At 49.5% G+C, this 10,520-nt stretch overlaps 1 long non-coding RNA gene across 1 annotated transcript; it reads left to right on the top strand.

Moving 5' to 3' along the window:
* The first annotated feature begins 8,772 nt into the window (after positions 1 to 8,772).
* Positions 8,773 to 10,301, top strand: LOC146866085 (uncharacterized). The gene is made up of 2 exons (XR_014976758.1): positions 8,773 to 9,155; positions 9,867 to 10,301. It is a non-coding gene; the product is annotated as an uncharacterized LOC146866085 (long non-coding RNA).
* Positions 10,302 to 10,520: the final 219 nt, after the last annotated feature.

The raw sequence follows: 10,520 nt of genomic DNA, 5'->3' as shown, positions 1-10,520 counted from the left end.
TGTACCTCAGGGTTCAACACCCTCTGCATGATGCACATGATCCACAGATAGATCCCCTCCAGGGAAAGACAGACCATGCCCCAGGCCCACGACACCAGCCGTGTCAACTACTGCCTCGCCCTTTACGGAGCAAGTACATCCTAACTCCCGGGAAACTTGTCCACATCCAGGCTGCATGTGCACACCTCAGCTTCAACATCCCGCGCCCCAGCCACATCACCGTCCACCAGAGATAGCTGCAATGGATCACTGTGTGCTGCAAAATGACCTTCAGACTCCTCACCCACACTCAGGAGGCAGGCCACAACCCCAGACCCCAAACCAACCTTGGCCGTCTGTTATCCGAGACCCCGTTGTGCCAACTCCGTGCATCCAACCTTGCCCTGGCCACCATTTTTCACATCCATCGTACTCCAGCATGCAGGACATAGTTCTCCCACCTGGCAAGACATACCTGCTACTCCCTCCCTGGCAAAATCCACATGAGCCATGACCTCTACGCCTTCAGGATACTCTTCCCAATTGGTCTGTCCGCACAGTAATGCATGCCCCCCCCCCTCAGCAGCTTGAGGCCATCACGGCTGAGTATTGTGCTCCATGTCTGTATAGTATGATACATTGTGACCCATGTGTGTCCTGTCCCAGACTCAGATTCCAGGGTATGGATGGCTGGAGTTAGTTCAACACTCATGCATAGTTTGACATTTCCCCACACGTAGGTTGTGTACTCATGCAAAATGAATGCAACATGTAATTGTAGAAAATAAGATTTATTCTCGGTGGGGGGCCTGTTTAGTGTGGACAAATAGGTGCTATACAGTGTGCATGGAATCCAAAGTTCCTTGTCAGTTGGAGTCATCAGAGTCCAGACCACAGTGTTGGTTATCATTGGTCAGACTGTGACCAGCAAGTCCATGTGGCAGAGAATGTCATTGGATGAGGTGCTGCTGTTGCGAATGAGGGCCAGGTGCCAGGCCAGGTGACCTGGGAGATGTGGATGGTCCGCTGCCTCTCACAGTCTTTTCCGTGGACGACCCACCTTCCTTGAGGGACCCTCAGATGCAGGCCTTGACGATGCTTGGGACGCTCCGTCGGACGAATCCTCCTCCTCCTCCCTCCGTGTGGCTGGTGCTGGTCTTCACCTGGTGGCACAGGGAGGGTTGGCCATGTTGTCAGCGATCCGACGGAGTGAACGGCTTATGTCCGTTTGCACCACCAGGAGCTCAGCCAGTCTTGCCTCCATCCGTCCTTGGTGTTGTTGTTGACTGGCGTGTTGCTCGGCCTGCTGGTTCTTAATCTCGTTGAGGGTCCCCACTACCTGGCTGATGCCCCTGGTGTCACGCCGGTATGTCTCCAAGATGTGGCGTATGTGTGACATACCTGTTCCCTCAGCTGGCTGGTCAGGTTCGCGCCTCTGCCTGCCTCCACTGCCACCACCCCAGCCCACACGAGCCTGGCCTGCTGTTGTGGGCACATCGGGTCTACGGGACCCCTGAGGGATGGCATTTGCAGGGTTGTCTGCCTCCTCCTGGGTGGCCGGAGAACCTTGTCCCTCCAGGTCAGACTGGATCAGTTGTTCTGTGCGGGCAGGGCTCCTGGGTGTCTCCTGGGATTAGGCAAGAATGGGGGTGGTGGTTGGCACAGATGTACCTGACGCGGGTGCTGCAGGGCCTTGGGCACCAGAGGGTCGAGGTTGGTTGGGGTCATCCATAGAGTGCTGAGAGTCGTCGCTGCCGGTGGGATCATCTTTCTGCCGAGCCTGGGCCTGTGATTGTTCCCCCCCAGTGTTGGGGGGAGATCTATGACGTTTCCCTGTGTGTGAGAGAGAGACAATGTTAATGCTGTTTCATGCGACATCCATGTTACATACATGTTCTGGTTGCCACAGTTCCTCAAGGTAGTTGTATGTGCCTACCATTCACATCAATGTTCACTTGTGGATGGGTATGTTGCAGGGGACTGATTGAAATGTTATCCAGGGTCTTTGACATGTCGCATTTGGCCTTGGATGCTTTTTTGGCTGTGGCTTGATCTTGTTGTGTCACATGTCCATTGTGAGAGTGTGTGACTCCATTGGCTGCCCCGGGGGTGTGAGGGGTGTTGACGCTGTTCAACATCCACATGGCCCCCTCAAACAAGTGGCCCGCCACCACAACCTCAAAGACATCTCCTACGCCGACGACACTCAGCTCATCCTCTCCCTCACCAAGGACCCTCACACCGCCAAGACAAACATCCACGAGGGTCTGAGGGCCATCGCCGACTGGATGCGGAGTGGCCATCTGAAACTGAACTCGGACAAGACGGAGCTCCTCATCCTGGGACCCACACCCTCACCCTGGGACGACTCCTGGTGGCCGATCGCTCTGGGGACATCACCGACACCCACCAAACACGCACACAACCTAGGATTGATCCTCGCATCCTCCCTCTCCATGTCCAAGCAGGTCAACGTTGTCTCCTCCTCCTGCTACGACACCCTACGCACGCTCCGCCAGATCTACTGGTGGATCCCGACTTAAACAAGTAGAACAGTGACACAGGCCCTCGTCAGCAGCTGACTGGACTACGCCACTGCACTCTATGCAGGACTCCCATCCACACACCAACGGTGGCTACAACGCTTCTGAAACACCTCGGCACAACTGATCATCAACGCCCCCCACCACAGCCACATCACCCCCCTCCTGAGAGACCTGCACTGGCTCCACATCGACAAGAGGATCACCTGTAGGCTCCTCAGCCACGCACACAAGGCACTCCACACCGCCGGACAAGCCTACCTGCACATCAGACTCAGCTTCAACACCCCCACCCGCCAGCTCCGCTCCGGCATCCTCGCCCTCGCAGCTGTCCCCCCGCATCCAACGTACGCCCGCCTGCAGCAGATCCTTCTCCTACCTCGCCGCCAAGACCTGGAAGATCCTCCCAACCCACCTACGACTGACCCAAGACCTACTTGCCTTCAGGAGACTCCTCAAGACCTGGCTCTTTGAGCATTGGTGTAACCCCCCCCCCCCTCTGCACCTTGAGACCCTGACAGATAAATTGCACGCCTTACAAGTACCATGATCGATTGTTGATTGATTGACGCTGCCTGCTGGTGGGTGTGATGTGATGTGGCAGTTGGTCTCCCAGGTGATGTATCTGTCCTACCATGGCGCATGATGCCATGTCAGTGTGTGTGAGTTCCTGCCCTAGATTTCTGAGCTTGTTGTGTTTGTGTTCGAGTTTGCAGTTGTCACAGGAGGGCCTTGTGCTGCCTACAGCAGGGCCAAGTGTCAGCTACCTTGTCAGTACTTTGCCAGTCCCTGTGCATTTTGCATGGTGCATGGGTATGTACCTGGGCCATATGGGCTGAGGGCAATTGTGTCTGTTTCTGAGTTGTACAATATGTTTAGTGATCCCCACCCTCCCAGCATTCCGGACATCCTGTCTTGGGTTTGTGGTTTGTGTAGGCTGGGACATGGCATGGCCTTGCTATGTGAATGGGGCATACTCATGTTAGTGGCCTGAGCGTTGTTTAGAGTGTGGTTGTGTCAGGTGAGGGCTTGGGGGTAGGTGAGTGCATTTGTTGTAGTTGGGGTGTGGATGCCATTCCCCCCATGTTACATGAGTTGTTTGTGTACTCACCAGGCTCTCGAACTCCTTCGACACCGTGTACTCCCACCGGCGGAAGCAGGGCCATCACCTTCTCCTCCCAGGGATGGTAATGTACCGGTCTGCGGGGCAGCCCACCTCCTGTGATGTTACTCTGGGCGTATTCCTCGTTCATTTTGCGCTTGACTGCCCTGCGCAGATCGTACCACCTGGCTTGACATTCATTCTGTGTCCTTCTGATGGGCGCAACAGCATTCACCCGATCGATGATCCTCTGCCACAGGCTAGTTTTTGGGATATGCTGGTCTGTCTGACCAATCTTCCAAAGAGCTGTGGCTCGACTCTGATGATTTCGTTGACAAGGATGTCCAGCTCCTCCCTTGTGAACTTTGGATTCTTGTCTGTGGGCATGGTGTGGGGTGTGGGTGTGGATGGTTGTGGGTGTGTGGGTGTGAATGTGTAGGTGTGTGTGTATGTGTAGAGGGGGTCTGTCTGAAGGAGGTTGTGTGAAGGTGTGTAAGTTAAGGTGTATGGGTGCAGTTGTTTGTGTGTGATGTCTCTCAGCAGTGGGTCCGTTGCAAAGGCTCATGGTTTCTGATTGTGGGCCCTTTTTATTGGTCCATTTGTGGGTGTGGCTTTGTTTGAACTTTTGGTGGGTGTGTTATAAGAGGTGGTTGTGAGTTTGGGCCTCTGTTTGACTGTTTGGATGTGCCAGGTCAGTCTTTTAGTTGTTTTTTGTCCTGTAGACGTGTTTTGTGGTGTTGTGCGAGTCGAATTGACGGTCCTTGTGCTGTTTTACAGTGTCCTGGTTCAGTACGAGTCTCTTTCGCGAATGTAAGGTGCGCCCATGGCTATGTTGTTGTACAGTGATCACATATGCAATGGTGTTGTACAAATCGTACATACGCGATGCTGGGGTACGGTGTTGGGGTACGGTGCGTCCAAGTACGGGGCTGGGGTGGGGGTACGGGGCGTACATACATGGGTGCTGTAGTGGGGAGTACGGCGCTTACAAACGCGTGTGCTGGGGTACGGCGCGTACATCCGCGGGTGCTGGGGTGGGGGGGTACGGCGCGTACATACGCGTGTGCTGGGGTATGGCACGTACATATGCGGGTGCTAGGGTGGGGGGTACGGCACGGACATACGTGGGTGCTGGGGTATGGCGCGTACATACGCGGGTGCTGGCGTGGGGGGTACAGCGCGTACATGCATGGGTGCGGGGGTGGGGGGTACGGCACGTACATACGCGGGTGCTGGGGTACGGCGCGTACATGCGCGGGTGCTGGAGTGGGGGGGTACAACCCGTACATACGCGGGTGCTGGGGTACGGCGCGTACAAGCGCGGGTGCTGGGGTGGGGGGGTCCGGTGCGTACATACGCGGGTGCTGGGGTACGGCGCGTACATGCGCGGGTGGGGTGGGGGGGCCGTACGACTCATACCCCGGGCCCAAGTGTACCCGGGGTAGTGGTCGTACAAAGTTTGCTCCATACAAGACGTTTTCCATACACTTGTGTATTCGGGACGCAGGTACGGATCGGACTTGTGCGCTCGGACTTAAGTTTTACGACTCGTACGTAAATCTGTCCGGGGACGTCTCATAGACTTTTCCCGAAGCAATTTGTATGTATTTTTACAGTACGAATCGTACTTTGCTGTTTGAATGGGACTTGTACGACTCGTACGTAAAAAAATACAGATACGAGTCGTACGGGTAAAATTTTACCCGATCGGAATCGGCACCTATGTGTACAAAAAGGTTTATGAATAGAGCTCTTCATTATCTTTTTTTTGGGGTCATACATGTTGCTTTGAAAACAGGAATATAAGCCTGAAGTTGGCATTCATAGAGCTTTCTAATCAGGCAACCCGTGAATTAAGAAGTAATGAATTGTGCATTTATTTTTATTCAGTTTCTGAACCTATATTCCTTTTTAACTGCATTATATAGAAAATTCTAAACTTCATAAATCGTCATAAAGCATTTTGTCAATGTTGTAATTAATTTATATTATTGTTGCTATTAGTTTTATTATGCTGCTACTTTATGTATTGTAATATATTGTAATTGCATTTATATAGCGCTTATTACCCATGACAGGCGTCAAAGCGCATTTTCGGCGGGTAGCATGCTACTCTGGAACCAATAAAAGATTAGTGGTGAACTAGTACGGTGAAATATGAAAGTAATTTAAGTGGAGGATAAGTTAGTCAGTTATTTGGATTGAGAAGGATAGTGGAGGGATAGAAGAGGGAAAAAGGTTTGCATTTATATAGCGCTTGCTACCACTGAGGAGGTGTTGAAGCGCTTTTTTGGCAAATACCACGCTACTCTGGAACCCATAAAGGATTAGTGGTGAATTAATATAGTGAAATATGAAATTAATTTGAGTGGTGGTGTGCTCTTCTGCCTGTCGACTTAAAGACTGAATAATAAAATTACTTCTGAGACCTGTATAAACACAAATGTTCTGGAATATTATTACGCTTTACTTTTTTTTAATCATGTTTTTTTAATTCCCTTGTACAATAGCGAAATGTTTAACAGATTAAAATCTATGGGTTCTTATGATCTGTGATTATTTTCTTTACCCTTTATGAGCAGGAAAATAGCCCATTTTATTGCATGACATTTTCTTCCAACCCTTTATACATTCAAGTATGTGGCAAGGGGGTGGAGGTGGCCAAGCACTGATGTTTATTTGCCCGGGTTGACTGATCTGACAAACGCATGCATCACAAAGATGTGTTGAGGCAGCTGAGCTCAACTTCTCTTTCAGTGACAAAGATCTCTTAATAAATAATTTCGTTCATATTTTGATGCCCTGCTTGAAAGCGAAAGATGCATCTATCCAAAACCTCGTCCCCCATGCTGCGTATCCCATTAATATCAAGGCAGGAAGGAGACAGCTCAAGTCATTGATCCATTATTCATAACCCATCTAAAGGGGTACCTTATCCAGTGAGCCATGCAGGGTTCAGTCTGTATTTGTTAAACTTGTCAAGTGACAATGATCCTCCTCGAACTCCTGAGGCGGGTGTCTCCACCTGACTTTTTTAGGACAGGCCTTTCTTTATCTGTCTTTCAAATAGCGCTGTTCGTCATGGGAGATGCGCCCATCAGAGCACATGGAAGAGTTCAATCAGGTAAACAGACAGCAGAGAAGCATAACAGACAGACACTAGGGCAGAGGATGCATGAAACACAGGTGAGACTGGTGAATGGGGCTATCTCTGCATCTTGGTCTTGGCTAGCAAGGGATACCAATGGCAGTCAAGGGTGAGAGGCTACTGTATTTTTTATTTAACTATATCTACAATGTAAGTAATCTGTGAATTGTCAGAATTTATATGGAGTCAATTGTTTAATTATGTAGCTATTGGTTTAACAATGTTTATTTATTTTAGTTTGCTTTTTATTTTTTAAAGCATGTTATCACAAATAGCACAATGTGCACACTGGGACAGAAAGAGTGAGGTTAGCAAATAGAGAAAACACCATTAAAGGCCCTATTACAAGTGGCCCAGATTAAGGGGGCTTTTATATGATCGCCAATACCGGGCAATACTAGGGACATCAAAATTCAGGGTGCAAGTGTTACTGGGGGATTGTGCCATTCGTAATCAGGCCCATTTTATTTTATTAGAGAGCCTGAAGTGAAGAAGAACATGTCATACCATTGTAAAATTCACTCCTTTAGGTTACCAGCAAGGTTAAATGTAATAGGTGGTAAACAGGCCCGGACTGGCCGTAGCGGGCACCGGGCGTTTCCCCGGTGGGCCGACAGTGTGGGGGCCGGATTTGGGCCCCTGGGGGCCGTTTCTCTTACAGGGACGTTTTTGCAGCATAACTGCTATATCGGCCCTGTAACAAAATTGTCCGAAACCGGCCCTGGTAAACAGCTCTGGTGCACCCCCAACCCCCCTGGGGGGGAGGCTGGCCGAGCACTTTGCCAGGGTCGGTTTTGGTTCCCAGTCCGGCCCTGGTGGTAAATGCATGAAAGACACTAACAGGCACATGCATCAAACCTTTTTGCGATCGCAAAGGGTGCGAATCGCAAAAATAGGCCGTTTGCGATCGCAAAAGTCAGTGTTGAAATGCATCAACTGTATATTTGCGAAAATCCATTTTTTCGCAAATATAAGGAATCGCAAAACATTCTGCGAATCAAATAGCGAATCGGTATTAGCGTGTCCCAATTACCGAATCGCAAACAACGAATCGCAAAATGTATGCATGACAAATCGCAAATAGCGATTTCCATGAAAATCGCAAATTAGCGATCGCTAAATAAGAAGGATCACAACCAGGTGGTAATCATGAGTGCAAATCACAGACAGGTGAAAACCAACTGAAACCCATTTAAACACACCCAGAATGAGCCAGCACTGTTCACAATGGCAGGGATTTACCTGATGGCGAGGAGGATGAGGCTGCAGGCTGCCGCACAGAGACGGAGGCGAATGAATGAGCGCATCTTCAGAGTCCGCATAACTTTGCTAGGCCAGCAAGAGGATGAGATATACGACAAGTATAGGCTCAATGCAGCAATGATCCATGACCTAATCAATGAATTGGACCCCATAATGCAACGACAGACACGTAGGACCAATGCCATCCCAACGCATGTGCAGGTCCTATGTTGCCTACACCTTCTGGCGTCAGGCAGTTTTCAGGGGGTCATTGCTGTTGCGGGAGGTGTGTCACAAAGCGCACTTTCAAGAATATTGAAAGCATTCCTTGATGCCATGATGGCCGTGATCGGGTCTCATATCAAGTTCCCTACCACCGCGCTTGACCTTGCAAAAACCAAACAGGAGTTCTACCAGATAGCTCGTTTCCCACATGTTTTGGGTTGTATTGATTGCACCCACGTTGCAATATGTCCCCCTGCAACACAGGAATATATATATAGAAATAGGAAATCTTACCATTCCCTCAATATTCAGGTTGTTTGCAATGCCAAAAACATTATCACTGACATTGTTGCGCAATTTCCAGGGAGTGCACATGACTCTTATATCTTCAGGCAAAGTGGCATACACACCCGTCTTGTCAGGGGAGAATTTGGAGAGGGACATCTGCTTGGTAAATATGTGTTATAGTTTATCACTGTCATTGTACGTATGTCAATGTGAAGCTGCCACTGACTCTTTGCTCCATTACATGTAGGTGACAGCGCATACGCCTTGCGTAATTACCTAATGACGCCTTACCTCAATCCCACAACTGCCAATCAACAGAGGTACAATGCAGCACATATTTCGACAAGGAACATCATAGAGCGCACATTTGGGCTGTTGAAGAGCCGATTCAGATGTCTACATAAGACCGGTGGAGCACTGAAGTACAACCCTGAACAATGCTGCAAGATAGTAGCGGCATGTGCCATGCTGCACAACATAGCGACAAGGGGAGGAATGGACATCGAGGTGTCTGACAGCGATTCGGAGGATGGGAACCAGCAAGTGCCACAACACCATGCAGCACAAGGGGCAGGCGCAGCAGAAGGGCGTAGGAGAAGATTTGACATCACACAAAATTATTTCTGAGGTGAGTAATGATGACACAGAAACTGACTATTGCTATCAGAGTATTCTTTAATTAAATAAAATTGCCATGAGTGTTCAAGCACACTTGTAATCTGACCAGTGCAATGGACATAAGTGGTTTGCAAATGTCAATTCACTTGTCACTCTGTGAAAAGTCAAATCCAAATAAATGGTTACGTCACCATAGTGGAATGCACTTGTACATCCCAGTCTAGCGCTTTTTCCCACGAACACCCAGACGCCTGTCAGACCCAGCATTGTCATCCGTTATGTTGGAAGCGGCGGGGGTACTGCTGCGTGTGTTGCGTCTTCCTGCAGTGCGGACTGGAACTGCCACACTACTTAGGCTTGAGCCACCCTCACTACCCTCTTCGGGCGTGGAATTGTTGGCCGCAATTGTGGAAGCATTTAGCAAATCAACTGCATTGGTGACCTGGTCCAGTGCTTTAGCCACATCGCCGCTCCAATGGCACATTTCAGTTTGCATGGTCACAGACCTACGTGCTAGCAGTGCAGTTGTCGTGGCCAATCTATTGTTTGATTTAGCAAACATTTTCAATTGCAGCATTAGTTGACGATGCTGTCTCTTCTGGGATACATTTCCCTCATGCATCACCTTGCTCAGTTGCTGCACACTTTCTGACAGTACTGCTATGTTGCTAGCCATCTTGCCAACTTGCAATTGTACTAATCGTGTGTTTTTTGTCTGCAGGCGCTGCATACGGAGCATCTGTCCCTCAAGACCACCCCAGACATCACTTGGTTGCTCCTCCTGCTGTGTCCTGAGTGCTCTTCCTCTCCTACGCCGGGCTCTGTGATTAGTTCTGGGGACCTGTGGTTGTGTTTGTGTGATGGAAGTTGTCTGGCCATGGCTGCCACCTGGTGTTGCATCAGCCTCATCATCTTCACACTCCATGGTGACTAGGGATGGAACAGTAGCCCTGCGTGACTTTGTTGGACGTGAGGGATTTATTTGCACCACAGGTGTGTCCATCTGTTCACCTGCGCTGGTGTCCTGCATGTCTGGGGAATCGCTATCCACATCTTCTACACGTTGTGCATCTGTGAGGTGAAACAGTGCAACACTGTATTATTTCATGTCTGTGATATTAATTGCACAGTAATAAATTTCTGCCTTTGTAAATGATTTTATACTCTATTAAGCTTTTTTGGGTTGTTACTCTGAGATTTGACATTTTAACTGCTTGACCTGACTACATCTCCCATAATGCCCCTCACCTACTGAATGCATTGTGTACTGGATGTTCAGGGTCTGCACTTGGGCTGTACTGTGGTCGAGTTCTACCTTTACATTTTGTAACACTAAGAAAACATACATTCATCTTACCTTCAGATGTGTTTGCTG

This window comes from Triturus cristatus, chromosome 2_1 (genome assembly GCF_964204655.1).
Source record: "Triturus cristatus chromosome 2_1, aTriCri1.1, whole genome shotgun sequence".
Classification (NCBI taxonomy): Eukaryota; Metazoa; Chordata; class Amphibia; order Caudata; family Salamandridae; genus Triturus; species Triturus cristatus.
Note: the sequence above shows the minus strand (reverse complement) of the source record. Positions and strands in the feature narration are given on the sequence as shown.